Source organism: Drosophila serrata, unplaced genomic scaffold, assembly GCF_035046125.1.
Source record: "Drosophila serrata isolate PLE 108 unplaced genomic scaffold, ASM3504612v1 contig_233, whole genome shotgun sequence".
In the NCBI taxonomy this organism is placed as follows: Eukaryota; Metazoa; Arthropoda; class Insecta; order Diptera; family Drosophilidae; genus Drosophila; species Drosophila serrata.
In genome coordinates, this window is record NW_028257131.1 from 922,960 (window position 1) to 946,800 (window position 23,841).

Below are 23,841 nucleotides of genomic sequence, written 5' to 3' on the forward strand. Positions count from 1 at the left end.
AAAAGCTTCCTGAATGAATGATTATTTGGCTTACTTATAATATTCTTAAGCTTGATTTGTGGAAAAAATTAACATATAAAATATCGATAAATTTCGAATATTTTAAGCTTAGTAATGATTGATTTCCGATTCAATCATATTATTTATGTGCTTGCATAAAAAAACTTGGACTTTCCGAAGTAAGTTTACTTTTTATTTGTAAATGTATCAAATTATTTTAGAAAGAGCTTTTTTAGAATACAGGTAAAGGTAAAGGTCTACTGGCAAAGCTAATGTCTGTCATTAGTATTCATATTACTGACCTACGTCAATATTCTCCGTTTACGTCATGAATAAGCTTAAGTATTAATTAACTTGAGCAATAATGTTTTACCTACTGTTAATAAAAAATAAAAATAATAACAAACCCTACACAAATTTATTTATATTATAGCAAGCTAATTTATTTTAAAGATTATCTCCCAACTGGTTTTTTAGCAGTGACAAAATAAAATAAAAACCCAGAATGCAATAAATCATTTTGAAAAAATATATATAAAATCTCTTAAGCGCGACTGCCTCCCATTTAATTGTGTCACTTTAGCTTAATTTTTTCTTTCTTTAATAACTCAGGGAAGTTAAACAAAACAAAAAAAAATATTAAAAAATGTAGAACGCAACTTTGCCAGCGCCGGCGCCAACGTAAAAAAAAAATAACTAAAAGCCAAGCAATTTAAGAATTTTTTTGTTCATTCAATTTCGTTTTCGTTGACGCCAGCAGAGGTGCCGGCTTCGGCTTCGACTTCGGCGTCGCTGTCAGCGTCGCGTCGGCGTCAGCGTCGTTGCATGCGATTGCAGTTTTTATTTACACTTGCGCTTTCAATGCAAATTTTGCTGCGAATGCAAACAAAGTTGTTGTTGTGCCCGCTCGCCTCTGTTTAATTAATGAGAACTCTTACTCTTACTTTCAAACAACACAGCAGAAGCGGCGTCTCGCTTACGTAAATTGTTTAAAAATACTATGTTAGAAGCTTATCAGCGAGACTCGCGTGGCAGCTGAAGGGGGCGACGGGGGCGATCAGCAAATTGCGCAATATGTTAAACGCCGCTCACCGGCCCATCATCATCATCATCAACTAAGACGTGTTGGTGTAACGCTCAGCGAATCGATATCAAGATGCAGATACACACAGCCAAGATACAGATAAGCAGCAGAAGAATAAAAAAAAAAAAATGAAAAAATAATAAATAAGGTAAAAAAAAAAAGCATTTTGTCACGCGTCAACAGCATACTTAGATAATCAACGCTAACTGCCAGTCACACAACAAGCAAACCCCACAACACTCCGCCCAAAGAAATGAAGTAGGAGAAGCGAGTTTGGAGAAGTTAGGATACCCTAATAATTACAAAGATCGTGGATATATATGTATCTTTAAAGAGAAAAAGCTTAATAATGACCATTTTATCTATTTCCGTTAACAGGTTCTTTCTAAAACTATAAAAAAAAACAGAATCTTTAAAAATTTAAAAGCTTGGACTTTGATTTTAATTTAATTTAAAATTTTTTGATTATAGAAAAAATCTTTGTAGGTTCTAGAAAAGTTGTTTTTATTATTATATTTATATTTATTATATAGATTTTCCCATGTTATTTTATGTATAGTATACATTTTAATATATTATATACACCAATACACTTAGCTTGAAAATTAATTACTTAGATTTTTACAAATAGTCTAGAAGAATAGCAGTTTATTAGCTTTTGGAATTTATAAATAAATATTTCAGTTGCTGGTACTCTACGTAAACTCGAAGAATAAATAAAATAAGCCCTTGCAAAAATTATTATTATTTTAGTCATGTTTGCAACGCAGTGAATGAGACAAATGTCTAAATAACTATAAAGTTATTTTTGCTCAGCATCAACAGACAAGTTGATCTAGCTATGTATGTTATATCCGTCTATCCTTAAGTTTCTAGGAAAACTACTTACTCTGTATAAGTGCTCTCTTAATAAAACTTGGCAAATAGTCTTCTATGTATTACATGTAGTATAAGCATATATCGGAACAGAACTGTTTGGGTCACTATATCTTAAGGTAATCAGAGAAATAATACAAAATATATAAAATAATAATTAAATATTCTTTTCAGAATCTTGGTCAATTCGGCTTCGATTTTTATAAAATCAAAAGCACGATTTTAGCCAAAAGCAATATTAAATAAATAATAAACCAACATAATTTTATATACTTTTATATATGGAAATTTGTAACCATTTCAGAATTACTACATTTTCAACTTCAATAACAATTGCCAATTGTTATTATTATAACTGAGAGGGTATAGCTTCCTTTCTTTTTTAATCTGTTTTATGTTTAAAATATATTTGTAAAGATATATAAAACCAAGTGTCATGCAATGACATAATTCCACAGAGTACATTATAGATCTCAGATCTCTAAAACCGCTTCGCCAAGCATCTGATCGTTATTATCATACCCATTGCGAGGGTAGAAAAACGTAACAAGAGAGAGATAGAGAGAGACAGAATAATACTTATGAGGCGCACGGGGCGTATCAGTAATGGCCTTCAACTTTCAGTTAGTGGCGCCTTATCGTGCGAGACGGCGACGCTGGCAGCGCTGTCGTTGCTCAGCGCTCAGCTGTAAGCGAAATAGTTGTTTCCCCCATTTTTGTTTTTGTGTTTTCTGTATTTTTTTTTTGTTGCGCTGCCGCTGCCTGCGCTCAATTTACACGTTCTAAATAGTTTGCGCAAAGCCGAACGCAAGGGTGTGCGGGTATCTGAGAGATACGCGAGTACTCGCAGATACACACACACACACACTTGAGCTCGAGCGATAATAATTATAAATACAAAGTAGTTTGTTGATATTTGTTGTGCCTGACTGCCTGACGCTGACGTTTGACGTTTGTTGATCTTCTCGTTTTTGTTTTTGTTGTTGTTGTTGCTATTGCTGCTGCTAGTTTTCAATTTTCGCTTTGCTGTTTATCTTTTGCTTTAGAACTTTACATGTTGGCGTAGGTTGTTGTTGTTTTCGCGTTGTAAATTTACCGTTGCGAGTTCAACGAACGCAGAGAACAAAAAAATAACCTGGCTAGAAATAATGAGCGCCCACATGGTCATTACACGGCATCGCTCATACCTGTATCTGATCAGTCTCGATGTATCCGTATCCGTCAGCACCAAAGAAAATCAGCGCCCTTTTGGCGCCAAATAAATCATCGAAAAAGAATATTACACAAAGCAAGAGGTAAATATGTTATGTGTGTAACGTCAAGGTTTTTATACCCTTGCAGGGTATTATAATTTCAGTCAGAAGTTTGCAACGCAGTGAAGGAGGCACCTCCGACTATATAAAGTATATATATTCTTGATCAGGATCAACAGCCGAGTCGATCTAGCCATGTCCGTCTGTCCGTCTGTCCGTCTGTCCTTCTGTCCGTCTGTCCGTCTGTCCGTCTGTCCGTTTCTACGCAAACTAGTCTCTCAGTTTTGAAGCTATCTGAATGAAACTTTGTAGTTAGCCTTCTATATACTCTCACTCGTATATATGTCGGAACGGGCCAGATCGGACGACTATATCATATAGCTGCCATAGGAATGATCGGAAAATGTTTACAAAAAAAATTTTAACTTTTTCAGTTTTCAATAGAATTAGATCAAATTTGAGATATAGCCATTTTACTATACTCTACAATTTTGTATAAAATTTTATGAAAATCGGACTACTATATCATATAGCTCCCATAGGAACGATCGAGAAATTAAAACAATTAAAAATTATAACTTTTTCGGTTTTCAACAGATTTTCATCAAATTTGAGGTATAGCACTTTTATATTAGTCTTAAATTTTGTGTAAAATTTCATGAAAATCGGACGACTATATCATATAGGTGCCATACAAACGATCGTTTAATGTAGAGGAAAAATGCAAATCTGTGAATGTAAAACTGCAAATATAATATGTATTGTAGAATGAAATGAAAGCAGGTATTACTTCATTGTTTTTTAACACAAATATATATAATTTATATTGTATGGATTCCTAGTCATAGAAGTTCTATCTGCAAGGGTATATAAACTTCGGCGTGCCGAAGTTAGCTTTCTTTCTTGTTACTATATAATTTTTAAAATACAAATAAATATTTACTTTAATAAGATATGTAAAGCAGTTTATAGAAATTTTAAGGTATCTGAAAAGCATCTGCCCTTCAATAAAACCGGATCAGTTATAAATCAATGGGAATCCTAACCGAAGAGATGATTTTACGCAGATAACCGAAATGAATATTTTAAATTTGCTAATGCAAACAGATACAAATACAGATACAGATACATCTACAGCTACAGATACATCTACAGCTACAGATACATCTAGAGAAACACTCTTGCAGAAGGCAAACGAGATCAAGATTAGCGCGATCGCGGTTCACCTTGACTCAATGGTCAAATGTGCAAAATGCCGCAAAGTAAACTTTAAGGCAGCAGCAACAACAACAACAACAACAACCAAACGTGGCTCAAATGAATCAGCCTGGCCAAAAGCATTTGCCAAAGGTTTGGCCAGCTTGTAAAAGATGAAGGTCACCGGTTACAGATACAGATACATTAGCAAACCAAAGCTATAGATACAGATACTGATGCAGCCACACCAGATCATGATTGATTGAGCGCGGCCTGTAAGTTGAGGCCAAAAACTCCATTTAGCCTTTGGCTCGAGGCTTGGCTTTGGCTTGGCTAAAATACAAATAAAAAGCAGCGAAAAATGTTGAGCAAGGTCAGCTGTAGGAGGTTACTAGATACTGAATACTGGAATACAGCTCACTGGATACTTGGATACTGGGAAAATAGCAAAATGGCTAATAGCAGCGGCTAACTGGGTCACGAAGCCGGATAGCTGGCTACTTCGAAGTTTTGTGGGCGATATTGTGGGAGTTTGGGATAAGATATTAGGGTAATGGTAATGGGCTCGTTCGCCAAACTGATTTATGCACGTGCCCGTTAAAGTAAATCAAATGTTTACCTGCTTAATTATCTCATGAAAGGGTGGGGATCCGGGCCTTTTAGACCCATCAATAACACTAAAAAGTGAGAGTTTTTTGGCTTATATAAAAAGGGTTTAAATTAGGTAAGACAAAAGGTATTAAATAAATGGGGTATAAAATGTAATGTTAACTATTATTGGTTTTAAGTTGATTTATTGTGTTATTAGAAATACGCTATGTGTTATTATATCGTAATTAAATTAAGATAAATTAAAAAGCTATATGTACATTTTAAAAAGAATGAATTCTAAATTTAAAATGTATAAACCTTAAAACTTTACTACAAACTTATCTCAGGGAATAAATTAAATTAAAAACTAATAAAATATATTCTTAAATAAATTTAACTCAATATATTTCATAAGTTTTACACCAAAACTATTCATAGTTTTCTAAATATTTTGTATATGAACATTCATCTACTTTCAACGTTCATATTCCTTCCACTTCATATACTATTTAATTAACACAATTTTCCTTATCCTAATTAATTTGTTTACCACTTCATTGTTGCAAGCATTCATCGTTAAAAATTGCATGGAAAATAAGAAACAAAAAAAGAAAAGTTGTGACAAGTTTTCCAAGGCGTTTACATGGCGACGCGGGCAAATATAATAATTTAACTTGTCGCTCATTGAGGAGATATATATATTTTTAGAGAAATGCATTATTAAGCAGCGGCCGGAGCAGTCCATTCAGCGGCGTGCAGTGCACCAAAAAGATACATTTTACATTTGTCAGATACAAATGTGTTAATTGCCTTGCACTGAGTGCGTGCCAGCGTTGCCAGGAATAGAACGCCCACACGCAAGAAACCGTTTCTGCAGTTTACGCCGGACCAGGCCGGGATGCGAGCACATATTAGTGCGAAACTGTGTCGAGCCGTGTGTGGGCGGCAAAGAAGTGCGAAATAGTGTAAAAGGCGACAAATGAAATTAGCCGACTATCACACATACATATATACACATTCATGTATATGTATATCACTGGAGAATCGGGTAACGGGTAGCGGGTAGCTGGTAGCGGGAAACGGGTAGCGGGTAAAAAGAGGCCTCCATAACATAGGCTGAGTTATGATTGGAGGTGAATTGGACTTGCCACTCGTTAGCAGGTCATGATGATGTCATACTATACGCAATGGGGACCCATTGAACAGTGAGAAAAATTATGAAAGAAACGCATAAAATATATTAATATATTCATAATAATATAATAATCATATGATAATATTATCGATGCAAACTGACTAAACTAACTCACTATTAATACTAACTAGACAACTGTAAAAACATGTTTGTTTGTACGAAACAATGTTTTAAGAAAGCTTAGAAGAAATTAACATAAAAAAATTTGAAACTAAATTTAATTTTTAAAAAAAATAAAATGCAAAAATTAGATTCTTAAAAAAAAGTAAATGAAAGTAAAGAAAAAAATATATCACTTCTTGAAAGAAAACATGTTTTAGTATGAGTAATGAATTTGTACAAAAATAAGATAACTTAGTTAAAGAACATGATTTTTCCAAAAGCATTCAAATTTGTAAAAACTAAAGAAATAAATAATATACATATAATTTGTAGACATTATTTAATTTTCAATATTTGTCATTATTAGATTCTTAGGTTAAAGAATTTTTTTTTTCGAAATTTGTGCTCATATTTATCTTTACTTAAATCTAATTATTATTTATGCATTTAAATTTGCTTGATGACTATGGATTGAAAGAAGTCAACAAATTTCAAATTAAATATGAAATACTTTTAAAATTAGTTCAAAAATTTTAAATAATCAAATTAAATCAGAAACAAATTAGAAATTTCACATATATCATCATTAATCACCCTAAACTAAGAGTGCAAAGAATTTTCTCTATGTTCCATATTTTTTCTCTCAGTGTGCTTTCCAATACTGATTCACCGACAGCCAACGCTTGTAACGATTACAGTTATGTCGGCTGTGGGTGCCCAAGGCAATAATCGGTTACCTGGAATCTTGAATCTGGAACCCTGGTAACTGGAGTCTGCTGGCCAGCAGAAACCACTCGATCTTGCCTTGGACTTCAAGTGCCTTTTGGACTTTTGGCACCGAATCTGTCCGCAACTCGAGGAGTTCTGTCATCGAAATTGTCGAAATAAGCCCGTGGGCAGAAAGAGCCCAGCATCGATTGATTTGAGTGATTTTTACAAGAATCTTTTGTAGATATTGGGGTTTTCCCTTTTATCAAGAATATTTCTTTTCAAACTTTTAAATTATAAATAAATTATTATAATTAAATTATATTCAGTAGGATTTAAAAGACGAGAATACTTGTATATAATTTCTATTGTAAAATCCTATGACAAACTCTTCAAATGAAATCCCAATAACCGGATATATACATTTGATTTCTGTTAATTTATGTGATTTAAATTTATAGCATTTTGACAGTTTCCCCCACAAATAAAAAAGGGCATTCCTTAAAGGTCATAAAAATACAATATTAATAATCATAAAACTCTCCATCGTTTTATTGGCTGCTAAGTGATGAGCTTTCGTCGATCGTGCTGCTTGAATTAAACGAGGCGTATGCTTAATATATTGCGCATACGTCACGTGGCGCACAAACGCAACTCAATTAGCACAAGTTACCAAACGAACAGAATGCATGCAAATTGCATTTATCGAAATAATCAAAAGCCAAATTCATTTCAATTTTAGCCAGCAAAACGTACACACACACACAGACAGAGCATAAGTGGTGCAAAAAGTAAAAACAAGAACCCGAAAAACCGAAAAGGAACTAAACAAATACGACTTGGCCGGCCAATTACGTCAAGTGTCTGTGGTCAGACACTCTCTCTCTGGGCAATTAAATGCGCTAATTTCCCCTTGATACTATGCAGTATATTATATGTATATATATATATATATTTATGCAAAAGATACAAATAAGAAAAAAGTAAGGATGATGCACAAATTCTGACAGTTTTCAGGCAGGCGTGGGCAGCCAAAATGCCCGGCAAAATGCTCGCCAGATTCTGTATCTGTATCTTTTTTGTCCCTGCCTCGGATATTTGCAATTACAATGACACTCTGCTGGCTGTGGCTGTGGCTGTGCCTGAGTTGATGGTGGTGGCGTAAAAGAGGGGCCCGGAGGGGCAACTTTTCGCTGACTGACCCAAATTCAACGAAACACACTTAGAAATTGTCTACGAGAGAGCAGCGACAACAACTTGGATAGCACTAAGTACACGCAAACAACATGACAAAACAAACAGACGCGCGAAGGCGTATATATCGCCGTACCTATACCTCTATATAGAGATACATATATATATACGCGTATATGTGGGCCCACTTAAACCCTGCCAAAAGCAACCTCAGGCACAGCGGCAGCGGCACATGAGCAAGAACCGACAATAAACACTAAGGCACACTGTGCGCGGCGGCAACAGCGGCAAAATAAACGAAGACTTTTCGCCGGCTGACAAATCGCGCGCGCTTCTGCGTGGGCAGCCGCAGCCTTAGCCTCACCCTCAGCCTCAGTCTCTCCTCCCCTCGATCCTCAGTACTCAGTACTCAGTACTCAGTACTCAATTCCCCAATTCACAGTCCTCGGTCCTCTGGTAACGTCGATCGCCGACATGTGGCCCTAATTCATGCAAAAAAAAAACATATATATATATACTTAAACTGAACAGCAAAAAATAAAGAAAATAGAAACAAATTGAGAAACATGTGCCACTGCCTTGAGACTGCGAAATTCCCAGGTGGGAAGTGCAGGAAAAAAAAGGGAATTACAGAATTAGGATTTATGGGCAAAATAATAATCTCTTAAACTAATCAAATTTAGAAACAAAATTGGGCATGATTGTAAATATTAAGAGCTGGAAAAGTACTATAATTTTATATGTAAATATATTACCATTCAAGAATAAAATCTTTATTAGAAACTCTTAAGATAAAGCCTTAAAAAACTGCAAAATAAGTTTAAAAAAAACTTCCAGTAGGATTCAAAGTCTGAAATGTTAGCAATTAAATTTAAGTAAGTATCTGAAATGTTAACTATTACAATGAATTAAGTTTTGTTAGCTAAAATACGTCAAAATGTTAATATATTTACAGAAAGTTAATTTTAAAACTAGAAATTGACATCCTTCGGTACTCAAGAAATTCTATTACAAAAATATTAATAAAAACAACTAAAACTTTAAAAGAAACATTTAATTCTCATGATGAGAGCCCATTTAAACCCATTTTATGTGCCCTATAACCTTAAAATACCACAAAATATGAATATATTAAAAGAAAGTAAATTTTGAAACTAGAAATTTATATCCATAGTTACTCTAGAAATGTACTGTACTTTAAAAGAAACATTCCATTCCCATGATAAGAGCCCACCTAAACCAATCTTATATGCCCTAAAACCTTAAAAAATAACAGATTAAACTAAATAAATTTGAAGTTATTAAAAAACGTAAGTAATCTAAAAGCAAATTTGAAGAAATAAAGACTAAACTCTATTTGTAAATATGAAAAGTTCCCTTAAATCCTAGAAATCAAATATTTAATTAATGAATGTTAAAGTTTATTTTACCCTAACAAATGTCAATAAGTCACTCCTCCTTGGAGAGATCTAATATTAAACTTGACCAACAAAACATACCCCTTAACTGTGGATTATAAATAGTCCAAAAGATCTCGCAACGCAAATTATAAATATGCATCCATTCAGGCAAACAAAATAATTTATGTTTTTGTTTGCAAATACTTGGGAGGTATTCGCATTTGGCATGTCTTCCGATTCCTGAGGTGGGCTCCCATAACATATATGTATATATATGTTTATATATACATACTATAAAGCTTTTATCCTCAGTTTCTCCTCTCCTCTCTCTCTTGAAAGTATTTATAAGTTGGCGCGAAATACACGAAAATAAACCAAGGGAGCAAAAAAAATGAAAAACGAACAAATTCTGAGGGAGCAAGAGATCTTTAGCGTTGAAAATGAGGGAATGAGGGTCTAGATTGGCCCTGGGTTTTGGCCGATATGTGTGCCGCACACAAAGATATAACCATAACTCAGCTAATAGGGTGAAACATCCCCTCTCCCCTCCCCCCCTATTGGGACTCTTATACCATCTTATACAATAACAGCGCCGTTTGCGCACCATATTTACACAGTTGGTGCGAACACAACTCGCACAGAGAAAATGCCACAAACACACACGGGAGTCGTATAAATACAAATCACAATAATAATATAAAAAAATGTTTAATAAATATATTGCATAAATACATAAATAAATAAATAACACAACGCAAAAGAGTAACAATGCAGCGGCTCTGTGCGTTGGAGCATTCTCGTCTTTTATTATTTTAAGACCAATCTGTTTTTCCTAACTTTTGTTAATTTTTTATTTTTACTATTCTGTTTTTTCTAAAATTTCTATTAAATTAAAATACTAAAAGCGTTTTTTTAATAGTTTTAAATGTGTTATTTTTGTGCCATTATTTAATTCAAGCTTTTAATAACCCTTACAAAATAGGAATTATGAATGTCTTAGTTATCGGAATTATAAGGAAATAATTTCAATTGATATAAAAAAATGGAGTAGTTTTTATTAATTAATTTATTAATTTTTAATAAAGTTTATAATTTGTCAACAAAGGCTACATAATCAAAAGAATATCAGTAAATAAGTTAGATAACCATTTTTGTTTTTGGATCTTTTCTATCTTTTTATACCCTTGCAGGGTATTATAATTTTAGTCAAGAGGCTTGTTACTCTGTAAAGGACTCTATAAATCATATACATATATACATATATATATATATTCGTGATCAGCACAAACAGCCGAGTCAATCTAGCCATCTCTGGGGGGGGGGGAAATTTGATCAATGTTTGTTTATTTTATAAGGGGTCAAAATATGCAATAATTGTCAAAAATTTAAACAAATTAACATTTTTTTCTAATATTAAATTGTATGTAGTATGCAGAATTATAATTCTATAAAAAAACTAATAAAGGAAAACTTTTTTCTTAGAAGATTATTGTTCCATTTTTGATTTGAACCAAAGGATATTGACAAATGTTTATACTTCTTATTAAAACATTGACAATAAATTATTATTTTTAATTTTTTATTTATAAAAAAAATGTATTTATTGTAATCTTTAAAAATTTCCAAGAAATTCTACTTCCCATGAATGAATTGCATTTCAAAAAGCACAACATTTCTTGATGGTTTTTCCATGAAATTGAAATTCGGGACTATAGTCCCTGTAACCCAAACCCGCCACCCTCTAGATAACCTTTCTTTTGGGTTTTTTTTTTTTCTTTTTTTTTGTTGGTATTCGATTGTTCCCCTAACATGTATTATTTGCTTGCTGGGTGGGCTGTGAAAGGGGCGTGGTTCCGCTCGTTTGCCTTTAATCTAAATTGGCACATAGTAATGATTGTGTGTGTGCGTACTGTGTGTGAGTGCTGGCATGAGCGATCGCCCATGTCTTCCATATAGAATATAGAATATACAATATATATACATATGTATGTACATATCTCTCTCGATCTCTCTGCCTGCTTTTCGTGCACACCCTTAATTGTGTAAAATAAATTGGCGCTGCCAGCGTAGCTGTCGCTGCGCGTTTGACGTCAGCTCAAAGCTTTTTCTTTATTATTCCTTTTTGTTGCTCTTTTTTTTTCCTTTTTTTTTGGTAGCACTCTTTGTTGTTGTTTCTATAATCGCGCACAGATTGTAAAAATTTAAATTTATAGATAATTTTCGCATGTTTTAGGTTTTTCGTACTGGTCCGCGCGTGAGTGCTAGAACTTTTCGTGTATATTTTTAGAGATAACTTTTACGCATGACTTGATATGCTAAATTTTCGTAAGGGTAAAGGGGGATGGGAGTGGGTGGTTGGGTGGTGAATACCTTCGGTTTACACCCCACCCAGACATACCCACACTCACATACCGAAAGATAATAGATAGTCGCTCGGATTGCCATTGTAATCGGTAGGGTTTTCCGCATACATACATACATAATGGATTCCAATTCAATCGCCATATCGAATTGTGATGTAAGTGATCCGAGACTTTATTTTTTTCTATATGTCATGTCCCCGTGTGCTTTTCTGACAGATAAGAAATGTCAAAAATCAGCAAAAACTACCGTTTTGGACAGTGTAGGACAGTTGAAGGTCCCCGACACACAGATATAGATCTCATAAAAAGGGGGAAAAACTTGGCAGAAAACAAGGGAAATGGATATAGTTGGGTTTCTATATTTTGTTTTACAACTTTAATTTCCTAAAGATTTATTTAAAATAATATTCTTAAGAGTTACCCTTTGGGTAGTGTGATTTAAAACGATTATGTCTATGAATATTATTATAAAAGTCTATTAAAAATTACAATAAAGCAATATTAATTTTAATTGTAATATAATTTCCCTTTTCCGCACATCTTTAAGAGAGAGTAAACGGATTTTAATATTTTTAATAGGTATTAAAAGTCTTTATAAAGCCTATTCAAATTTGCAAATAGCATTATAAAGAGTAATCATAATAGAATTTCACATTCAAACATTTTTAAGACCACTTTTAATAAATAATAGTATTTTAATTAATATTTTTAATAAGTTTTTAAAGTGCAGTCATTTGATAAGTGTCAATATAAAGTCAATTAAAAGTTGCAAAAAAGAAATACAAATTTTAACTATAAAAGAATTTCAATTTAGAACATCTTAAAGATAATGTAAACCAATATTCGTATTTTTAATAAGTATCAAAAGTACCACCAGTCGATTAATGTCCATATAATATCTATTAAATGTTGCAAAGAAGAAATGTAAATATTTATCATACAAAAATTCCACTTTGGCACACATTTAAAGACACAATTAATGTTATTAATAGGTATTAAAAGTGTCATCAGAGTAGTTTAAGCAGCAAGCTATCTTAAGATACCATTCTTATCCAAGATTTTTGTAAAAATCGTTACAGAACACACACCCTGAAGATCAGGTAAGCCAAAAAGATATCTCACGTCTTCCGGCCACGATAAAAAAAATGCCAGAGGTAAAAGAATATTTCTGACATTCGACACATTTCTTGGGATTATTATATAACAACACACTCACCGGATGGATGAGCTGTGATGATGCTTAGCTAATCGGATTTTCACTTTCAAAGAGCGCAATTCAAAACGTTTATCTGCGAAATACTACATAGAGAGATACCCTTCCCTATCTGTCCCTATGGAGTGTGTAGTAATGCTAAGGAATGCCCGGCTGGAAATTCGCAGGAAAAATAAACCTTATCTTGTACACTTGTCCGCACACACACTATATGTATAGTATGTGCAGTATGCGATTATAAGCACTCTATGTATGGGTATTCGTATTACTTAATGCGCAACACCCGCGGTCACTTTCGCTTTCCGTTCTCGGTACACTTTCTGGCTTCTCCACAAACACACACACTATTTCTACACCCTTTCGCTTTCGTGGCGTTGAGACAGGTCGTATACGTGATATGGGATGTTGGTACTAACCTTTCCCAGAGTGATTGCAGCAGCCAAAAGTTTGTGTAATCCAATTTGATGCGTTGTTTCTTCTTTTAGTTATTTATTTTTTTATTTGCGATGATCGCTTTTGGTACAGTTGGGTTCAGTTTTGAATATATATTGAGATATATATGTACAAATTTTGAATTTAACGCTGCCCAGCGCAGTTTTAAGCATAAAACTTTAAAATCCTATCAAGGCACCACATTTTTCTCAGCACTGATCTTTTGTGATCTTCGACGTTATGATAATTATTATTTTATGGCTTTTTTAAGGCACTGAATTTAGCACTATTTTTGTAAAGAAATCGATTATGATTAATTATTATTTTATAATTTTGCAACTTTATTATTGTAAGAATTTTCCTTGCAGCTTTTCCGACTGCAATTTCGCCGCACTTTTGTTGCAATTATTTACTGGCCCGATCCATGCGTGTGTGTGTGTATGGGGGGGGCGTGAGCGTGGGCGTGTGTGCGTGAGTGTGTGTAAGAGTATGTGTGAGTTTAGAATCCGCGCAAACGCAACCCGTCCGAATCCGCCGCGTATCTGCCGCGCAACATCACAACAAAATTGTAACTAATGTTCGCTTGCCGAGAAAATAGGTTAAGAGTGCCGCGCGAAACGTGCGTCGCCGCTGGCGTCGACGGCGCTGTGGGCGCAGGCAGAGCGGCAGCGCGATTTGTGAATTTTTTTTTTTTGTATCTCGAGCGCACGCGAGCTCGCTGATCTCCGCACGGCAATTCGCAAAAACAGAAGAAGCAAAGAGCGAATATAAAAATAAGAAAACAAATAAAAAAAAAACGCAGAAAAAGCAACGCAACTAGAAAAAGGCGAAGCCGGCTGAGGCAGCAACGGCAGCAGAGGCAGCGACAGAGAAGCGACCTACCAACCGACTGAAGCGGCGGACGCGAACCAAATTGCCAAAAACCTTGATACCGATCGCCGCTCGCAAACACACACACACACACACTCATAAAGCACACACATAAAAGCACACATGAGCAAACTTTTGCACAAAAGAGCGCCATTTCTCTCGCTCGCAAAATGTGCTCTCTGTCTCTCTCGCAATTCGCACAGCATGAGCAGAAAGAGAAAGAGAGAGAGAGAGACCGTGGAAAGCATAAAAGCGCAAAATGTTTGCCAGTTCACAAGAAATGTTTGCCAAAAAAATTAGATCTATCAATTAAATTAATAACAATTAACAAGGGAATTTGTAACAAATGAGAATTACCGCAATGTTAAATTATTTTACAATAATATTTTATGCAATACTTCAAATTGTCAATGATTACATAAAATCGATCAAATATTTATATTATATTGGAAAGAATTTTCAGAAATATTTTTATGAGAATAAGGTTATTACGATCCTGATCATGATTACAGGAAACATTTCTAGCCTTTACTGTATATTAAGCTTTAAAAATGAATTATAATCAAATTACAAATTCCCTTTTTTTGCAATTTTTCAGAAGTATTTTTTTATTTTTATTTTTACCAGGTTATTTTTAGTTTCCATTAAACATCAAAATAGATCTCTTTGATAATAAATTCCAAGTGTAAATAAACTTTTTATAGTTACAAAAACATAAAACAAATCACTGCAGAATTAATAACAAATTATAAAGATACAATTTAAATATCAAAATAAAAAAAAATAAATAAATAACAATCATCAAAAGATATTTGACATTTTTTTTAATTGTAGTTTTATGTGGTATTAAAACTATACTTAAAGAAGATCAAAATAAAGCCTAAAGTTCACTAGATTTATTTATAAACAAAAAAGAATTTAGAAACCAATTTTTTGCATTAATTTTTTAGTAAATAGGAAATAATTTAGGAAGACATAAAAAAGTGCAAAAAAAAATATAAAAAAAATGTAAAACAGCATCGAAAGACTTTTAAGAAACTGACGACTGCGCAGCAGCTGCGACGCCGACAGCGATCGCCCGCTCACTGTCTATCTATCTCTATCTCTTTCGCTCTCTGTGGCTCCTTCTCGCTCTCCTTCGCTGTCTTGTTGCTCTGTAAAAATGCGCTCGCCAAATTAGATTTTATGAGACAACAAAAACAGCAACAAAGCGGTATCATGGTATGCACATAGCGTCATCATCGTTACTGCTACAACCTCGCAATGCCTCCCTTCCCCCCCTCTGCCCATAGGCTCCTGTGTGTGTGTGTGTAAGTGTGTGTGCTCGTAGGGGCGCAGCCCAAAAACAAAACAACAATAAAAAAGCTTGCAATTTTTTGGCCAATTTTTGGCTGGTGTGTTCCGAGCGCACACGTGTGTGTGCGTGTGTGTGTGTGTGTTCGTCGGATTGTCGTTCGTCGTGTTTTTTCGCATGTTTGCATGGGTGTTTGTGTGTGTGTGTGTTTTTTTTTTGGTTGCTCGTATTTTTTCGGCAAATGTTGCTGTTTGAAGGTCAACTTTACGACCCATAAGCACAAAAAAATGTGTGTTTCTGATACCCTTGACGAGGGCATTTCAATTTCGAACGCAATTTTGGTCAATTTTAAAGTCTCTTCTAATCAATATTTATATGATAAAATTACTGGATTCCTGTAATATTTGATTTAATTATCTATTTATAGTTATGTATTTAATAATTTAAATTATTAGCACTTTTTAATTACAACTGTTAAGAGAGTTATTAGAACTATGTTTTTTTACAATTTTCATTTCATAAATCAATGCTTAAATTGTATTCCAGGCTTAATGTCTTTTGAAAACTTTAAAATCTGCTATCTTAATTAATATTTTTTCAAATTGCCCATATAATTTAATAATTGATCTTGCAATCAGAAGCAATTATTTATAAGGAATAAGAAACGAATGTCCTATAAGTTTATTGCGTATATTACAATTTAAATTGAAAAATGTTGTCTAAAAAAATAAAAAGATGATGATAGATTTGATAACTATCATTTCATATTTTGAAAATAAATAAGAAATAACTTTATCGTGTTTTCTTTGCTATTAAAAAGGGATAACGGGTACTACAAGTATTTTCAAAAATAACTTTATGGTGTTCTTTTTACTGTTTAAGAGTAACTACGTGTATTACAACTTTTTTGTACAAAAAAAAAAGGATTAAAATACATTCCTGCAATGTTCAGGTAATAAAAATGTGAAAAATAGTTTCAGGAAGCATAAATATCTCTATTATTATTTATGCATAGCTTCTTAATTAATTTTATTGCATTACATATGCAAGGGTATTTAAATCTTCGCTTGGCCCTCATCTTCCGTTTTTTTGTGTCTTTTTTTTGCCATGGTTTTTGTTGCTGCCGCCTGTTTTATATGGCGTTAGTTGCGTCGCAGTCGCAGTCGACGCCACTTCTGTTTGTTGCCTTTGTTGTTGTTACTTTATTTTTGGCACACTCGGGTGTACGGGGGTGTGTGTGTATGTGTGAGCGAGGCAACTTTACATGCGCGTGTAGGGCTCACTTTGCTGATTTTTTAACGGCCGACGTCAGCGTCGACTGCGCTGCCTTGATCAGGCACTCACACACAGACAGACACACACTCACACCAGCGCACACTTGTTGGCGAGCCCAATTTGTTGTAGCTGTTAGTGAATTTAATACATAATACACACATGTGCGAAACATGTGTGCGAGTTTGATTGTTGCTGCTGCTGTTGCTATTTTTTTTTCTCTTTTTTTATAAATTTAGAATTTTTGCATTTTTGATACACAGCGAAAACTTGCCCTGATCTAATTTGATGACTATATCTTCCCAATTCCGATTCCGATGTCTGTATCTGTAAAGCTCATCGGAAAATATCTCCATTTGGAGGGCTTTATGAATGAATCGCAAATCTGGCAAATTATTTTGTACGTGTGCGTGGCTTGTGTTTATTGTGATAACGGTAAAGATAATCCTCGTGCGTGGGTTGAAATCGTAATCTCAAGGGCTCTCAAACTATTTTGGTTTTTATTTTTTTACGTACTTATTTTATCATGATTTTTTTTTTTGGGGGAATTTATCTAACCGAACCTTTTTTTACGGGCCATGTTCTGTGCAAACATTTGTTATGTAATTTACTTGTTAATTTATTTGTTTGCTTAACTTATTTGTAAGCGAAGCCCTATCTCTCAAGGCAAACTGAATGAGTTCTGTTAACAATTTTATAAGCATAAGGCGGATTCTTGTTAACTGAAATAAATAATAATGATCTTATTCAAAATTGAGAGATTTTTTTCAGAGAAAATTGAGAATAACTTTGGTTTTTCCTTAGACTAAAAGGGCTCCTAGCTTGATATTTTGTGCCCATCCATGTTTTGTAAGGGATTCCTTAACATTTTATTCTTTTTTTTTAATCTAAAACTTTCCTTGTTTTAGTACGTATTAATTTAATTTTTTTTTTAGAAATTTAAGATAAGAAGAAAACAATATCAAAATCTTAAAAATGTTAATTGATTGTTTTATCAGTAAAAAAATATTTAAATACTTAGAAATTAAAAAGAACATTTCAAGTTCAATGTCAAACTTCATTACTCATATCAAACTACATTTATGCAATATCTGTAAATAGTTCTTCAAAAAGGGAATATGTATGACAAATAATTTCAATTCTAATTACAAAAGTTATCTTATCTTATTATCTTGGGCTACTGTTACTTTTTAAACTTGCAAATGTGAAACTTTAGAACACTTTCCTTGGCAATCAATAACTATAAAGCAAAGTAAAGAGCTTTAATCAATCGCTTTGGGTACTTTGCAAAATGCTCTCTTATCAGGGTCCTCTTTTACTGACCCTTTGCCTGATCGCTCGATCGATTGATCGCTTAATGTAACTGGGGCTAAAGCTCGGCAATCATCAATCACTTTTGATTAGGCGCTATAAATACGCATTATTATCACACACACACACACACACACACAGCTATAGTCGCAGTCACGCAGTCACTTCAATTACAAGTCACAGCTTTTGGTGTCATCGTGACAACTTCACTTTTTAGCACGATCCGCGAGACAGAGACAGAGATAGACTGAGATCAAGAGGGAGGGCGATATTATTACCGTAATAACCGCGACAATTGAGTGCGAAAAATCCAATGTGATTAGGAGAAGAATTACAACCGCATGCCGCTTAGAAAAGAAATCAACTGAACGTTGCGATGCCGGCAGCGCTTCGGCAGAGCAGCGACGGCGGCTGCGAAGCTAGCGTCGCAGTTCGCATAATCGAGAAGAGAAGAAAAGAAAAGAGCGGCGAATTATTAAATAAACAGTCGCGCACACACACACACACACACACATACGCAAGCAGTTATGCGAAAAGCGTAAAGCAGGAGAAAATAAAGAACGGTATTTGCGTCGCAGGCAAATGCAGGAAAGAGAGAGGGCAGCCTATCTCTCTCTATCTTCCATCATCTTCTCTCTTTTCTGGGCGAGCTTTATCAAAGGAAAGATCGAAAAGACAGAGGACGAGAATTAGGACACAGAGCAAAGGGCGGATAGAAAAAGAGCGCAAGGCAAAGAGATTAATTTTTATGTGCCAAAACTGAAAGAAAGATATGAGGAAATACGCACTAAAACAAAGAGTGAAAAACAATACAGAAATCTGCAAATCAGTTGAAAATTCCTTATAAGAACTTTGTACATTTCTAATCTAAAAGTCAAAGTAGTTTAACTGTTTTTTAAGTGTAGGTTTACGTGCAATTGTACCAGGTACACTTTGCGTATACGTAATCTCTGAAATTCGGAATGACGTCCCAAGTTTTCGTTTGTAGATTGTGATTTGAGCTCTAATCTATCAATTTTTAGGAGTCCACCTGCATACATTCAAATATTTAAGAATAAAAATATATACATATATAGATTCTTAAAAATAATTCCTATTTTTTGAGAAATATAACCGACTTAAGCACGTGATCTAGAACCGCCTCAAACCGATACCTTCCACGACGGGCGTGACTACCATAAATTAGCAACCATTAAATATGAGGTCCCACAAACATCGAAAATCCCCTTAAAAGGCAGTTAGACTGATCAGCGGGTGATCTGATCGATCTTGGGTATAGTTGAGGTGGACTGAGTTAGGATCGAAGCCAAATGAACTGAGTATCGATTGCATCGGCGGCAGTAGCCTGACTGGCACTTGCAGTTCAAATCGCAGGCCGCATTTGCCGGCGATGCCTTTTTGAGGGTGCCGCTGCTGCCTTGACACACTCGCCTCAAATGTAACCTGTGGCGCATGCGCCGTGCCAAAAAGATGCACTAAACTAAACAGCAACAAAAATTACTAAGCAAAACTATGTATTTTTTGTCACCCAAACCTTCTGGCGCCCATAAACGGCAATTCTCTTGCCACCAGTCAGTTTACAACTTCAGGAATACAGTGAATACTCGAAGGAGTGGAAAAAAGGCACTCTTGTCTCTAAGTTTATATCTTAAATTAGAAATGTTATTTTTATTGAACAGTTGATTTATTATCGAAGATATATTTTCAAAATATAATCTTATACCTTAAATAACAATTTAATTAAATTTATTATTTATGATATATTAACCGAAATTGATGGTGCCACTCGTTTACAAGAAAATAAGGATCAAAAGATATATAATAATCGGTATAAAGTTAAAATTTATTGCCAAAGGATAAAGAAATATTAATATGAATTAGATTTTTCGTATCTTTAAGGAAATTGTTTAAATATTCTTATTGATATTACATCTTTATATTTATAATATATGTAGATAAAATCATTTTTAGAAACTTTAAAAATATAAATATTTCCCTATACTTTGTTCAGAAATTATTTTAAATTTAATGATGCCTTTTAATATTAAATACTTTAAACAAGAATTTCATCTCCAATAATTTGTGAAATCATGTTTTAGTTTTTGTTTTCATTATTTAAATGGTATATTATATAGCAAGCTTTTACTGTAGTAGTAACAACAAAAGTGTAAAAAAGCCATAGCCAAGACAATGCGAAACAACAAAAACCATATTTTGAGCGTGAGAAACTGTTATGGCCCGACCATATACATATGTATATAATATATAAGTATATATATATATCTACTATAAACCCAGCAGATATACTTCTAGCTGATAGGCGATCCAAAGTTCGCAATCGGCAAAAAAAGAAAATAAAAATAAATAAATAAAATAAAGGCGCGTGGGTGGCGCTGTAATGGAATATCGGAATATCAGCCCGTCGATGGGTGGTAGTAAAAAGCCATAAAAAACAAAATAACAAAAAAATGCGTTCAACACTCACGTACTTGGGCCCAGAGATATGGCCCAGAAGTGAAAAAATTCACTCGATCCGCACGAAAAGATAAATAAAACAAATCGTGGCATGCTGCTGTTGCATACAACAAATAACTGGAGTATGTGTAAAAAGTATTTAATCGCAAATATTTTCCACATAAAAAGCTGAAAACTAATGAGTCGACTGTAATATAAATCTATAAACTTTTGGTAAAGATTTAAGGCTTAAATTAAGAAGAAGTCATAAACTTTGTTATATTTTCATTGTTTTTAATTAAATGTTTAATTTTATGAGACAAAAAGATTTATTTTTTTTTTGGTTTTTATTAAATGTTAATTTTAAGTAAGTAAGAAACACTGTAACATTGTATCTTTTCTTTAAGATAAATCTATTAACTTTTGATATAAATTTAAGCCTTTAATTATGAAGGAGGTGTGATAAACTTTTGTCAAATTTTTATTGTTTTTAATTGAATGTTTCTTTTAAGCAGACAAAAAACATTAGATGCTTAGATAGTCTTTAAAGAAATTGATCTTTTCCCTAAGAGTTTCATATTTTTATATTCAAGACTTAACCATTCAAACCAATTGCTAAATCAGTTGTTAGATATAGAACCTTTTCGCAGTGCCTCAATTTGTAGCTTCATATTTACATGACTGAATGGTTTCTGGTCAGAATCGTAGACCGCAGAAAATTTGGTATGTTTATACAACCAATTTGAACAAATCAACGACGACGACGAGCCAAAAACAACTGATAAATTTGTAAGCGAAACGGAATCAAATCAAATGAAATCAAATTAGCGCCTCGCTAATAAGCCAAACAGTATGGTCTCACTCAATGGAATTTCTAATTAACTGACAACATATTTATTTATTGTCAAATATACATTCTGGCCTAAACCATTTGGCCATGTAACAATGCACAAATACATTGAAGCGGCCTAACCAATTCGTACAATCAAAGCCTAAACACCATAAATGTTTAATTTCTGGCCAGAACACGAATATATAGACCTCTATATATATATATATATTGCTCATTCGCATGGTAAATAAACTTTTGGCTGCCAGCGTATTATTACATTCATCAATGGGGGCGAAACTCTGAACAATTTGGTAGGGTCAATGTAAGGTAAACATTCGCGAAATTGCATTGGACAATTGTTTTCCAAAAAGTGAGCAACACGATGGCAATTCATTATGCCAAATATATGAATTCTGGATGAGGCTTTAACTTGTGTGCCTTTAGCAGGACATATTTGTAGATAGATTTTGGTACAAGTTAAAGCGGTATTGTATTGTTTTGCAGTTAAAAGTGATTATTTTAGGAAAGAAAATCTACTTAGTATAAACTTTTAATTGCAGAAAAGTTTAATTAATTTAAAAACATTTCTTATTACTTGATTAAGACTCTAAGCCTCTTTAACTCCAGAAAAAGTGCTTTCTGCCTTAACTTAAACAAAAATCTTTCTACACAAATTATTTTCTTGATAAATTCTTGCCAAAGTTGCCAATAACTATTTAAGTTTCAGCTTAGGTGCAAAGGATTTAAGCTTAACCCGGATTTAAGAGCTTCTTAAAGTAAGTATTTGTGTAAACAAATAGCAAAATACAGCATTAAAAGTGTAAATTTCTGACACTTCACAGATCTGCATGAATTTAACTTTTGTAAATTTCCTTGGGAATTTCAGGTGCAAAAAATGTGTGAAACAATTAAATAAATTCCTAGACATTTCTATTCAGGAGCGGTAGAAACAATAAAATTTATATATTTACATACGCGCGCACAATTGGACAAAACGAGTTTATGTGAACAACTATTTTGATATGGAACCAACATTATTTTTATTTGAATAAAATCAACAACAAAATTTTTGGTGAGACAACAAATATATATATATAAAAAAATGTCTGCCGTTGTCGTAGTCCCCCGACGAAGCTTTTGAAAAATGTTTTTACAACATTTGTACCTACACACACACCCACACACTCGCACACACTCACAGAACTAAGTGCTTGTGCATAGCATTGCATATTTTAAGGCGCATTTGGGGGCCTGGGAATTCCCCCCGAGGCAAAAGCAATAAATAAACGACAAAAAACACTCGGCCGCACCACAAATACATCTGCTTGTTTAATTTAATTTTTAATGCCCACAAAATATGCATAAAATATTAAGCGTGCGGTTTTTGTTAAAGCTCTCACTGCTCGCATTTTCTTTTTCTCATTTCTTTTATCTTTATCTTTTTTCTGGTGACGCCTTTTCTCCTTCTTTCTTTTGGCATCGGGAAATTTGCATTTTCCGTACCGCGTTTGCGGCACTCGGATGGCTCTCCGGTCTGGAAACCGAGCACAAATACAAACACAAATAGTAGGCCCAGACCAGAACGAATTCAATAACCCGTGTGGCAATGCGAAAATTTGCAATGTCCAGTGTGCAATGTGCAATGTGCAATGTGCAATGTGCAATGCGCACATTAAAATCAATTAAATGACAAATTGAATTTCGGCAAAAAATGGCGGGCCATAAAAATTACATGTCCTTCTGCCGGGAATTGCAATCAACGCGTCATCAGGCAGCGCGAATGTCAATTTAATAACTCCAAAAACAATGACCATAAAGACCCATGATGTCCCTGTGTTTCTCCTTCTCCCCATCATTGCCGGAGAACCTTACTGTACGGTCTGACACTGTCCGCGTCTGCGGAACTCTGCCCTGGCAAATTAACACAACAATGTTGGCTCATTAACAGCGCCCAATACCGATCCTGCCACCCACTCCCCCCATACCATTCATGCATTCCCTTTACAACTCCACAAAAGTTGGGCAAATAATTAAAAAACAATGCGTGAATTGGACTCGGAGCGGAGACAAGGTTCCTGACGGATCAAAGCCCAGCGACAAAGGAGTAAGGACACACGTTTAGGAAAAAGTTGTAAGCGAAAAGAGGTATATTTTCATAAGTATTTTATTAGAAATTATAAGAAGAATATATAAATGGTGA

General features: G+C 34.0%; 1 protein-coding gene across 5 annotated transcripts in view; it reads right to left on the reverse strand.

Annotated features, from left to right (window-relative positions):
• Positions 1-23,841, reverse strand: part of LOC110187623 (sex determination protein fruitless) — a 133,464-nt gene that overhangs the window by 22,574 nt on the left and 87,049 nt on the right. The window contains exon 1 of one of the 5 annotated variants that reach the window (XM_086830301.1): positions 13,593-18,489. The exons of the other annotated variants lie outside the window; for them this stretch is intronic. The gene's annotated coding sequence lies outside the window, so the exon portion shown is untranslated. Of the gene's footprint in view, positions 1-13,592; positions 18,490-23,841 lie in introns of those variants that run through there. 5 annotated transcript variants of the gene reach the window in all.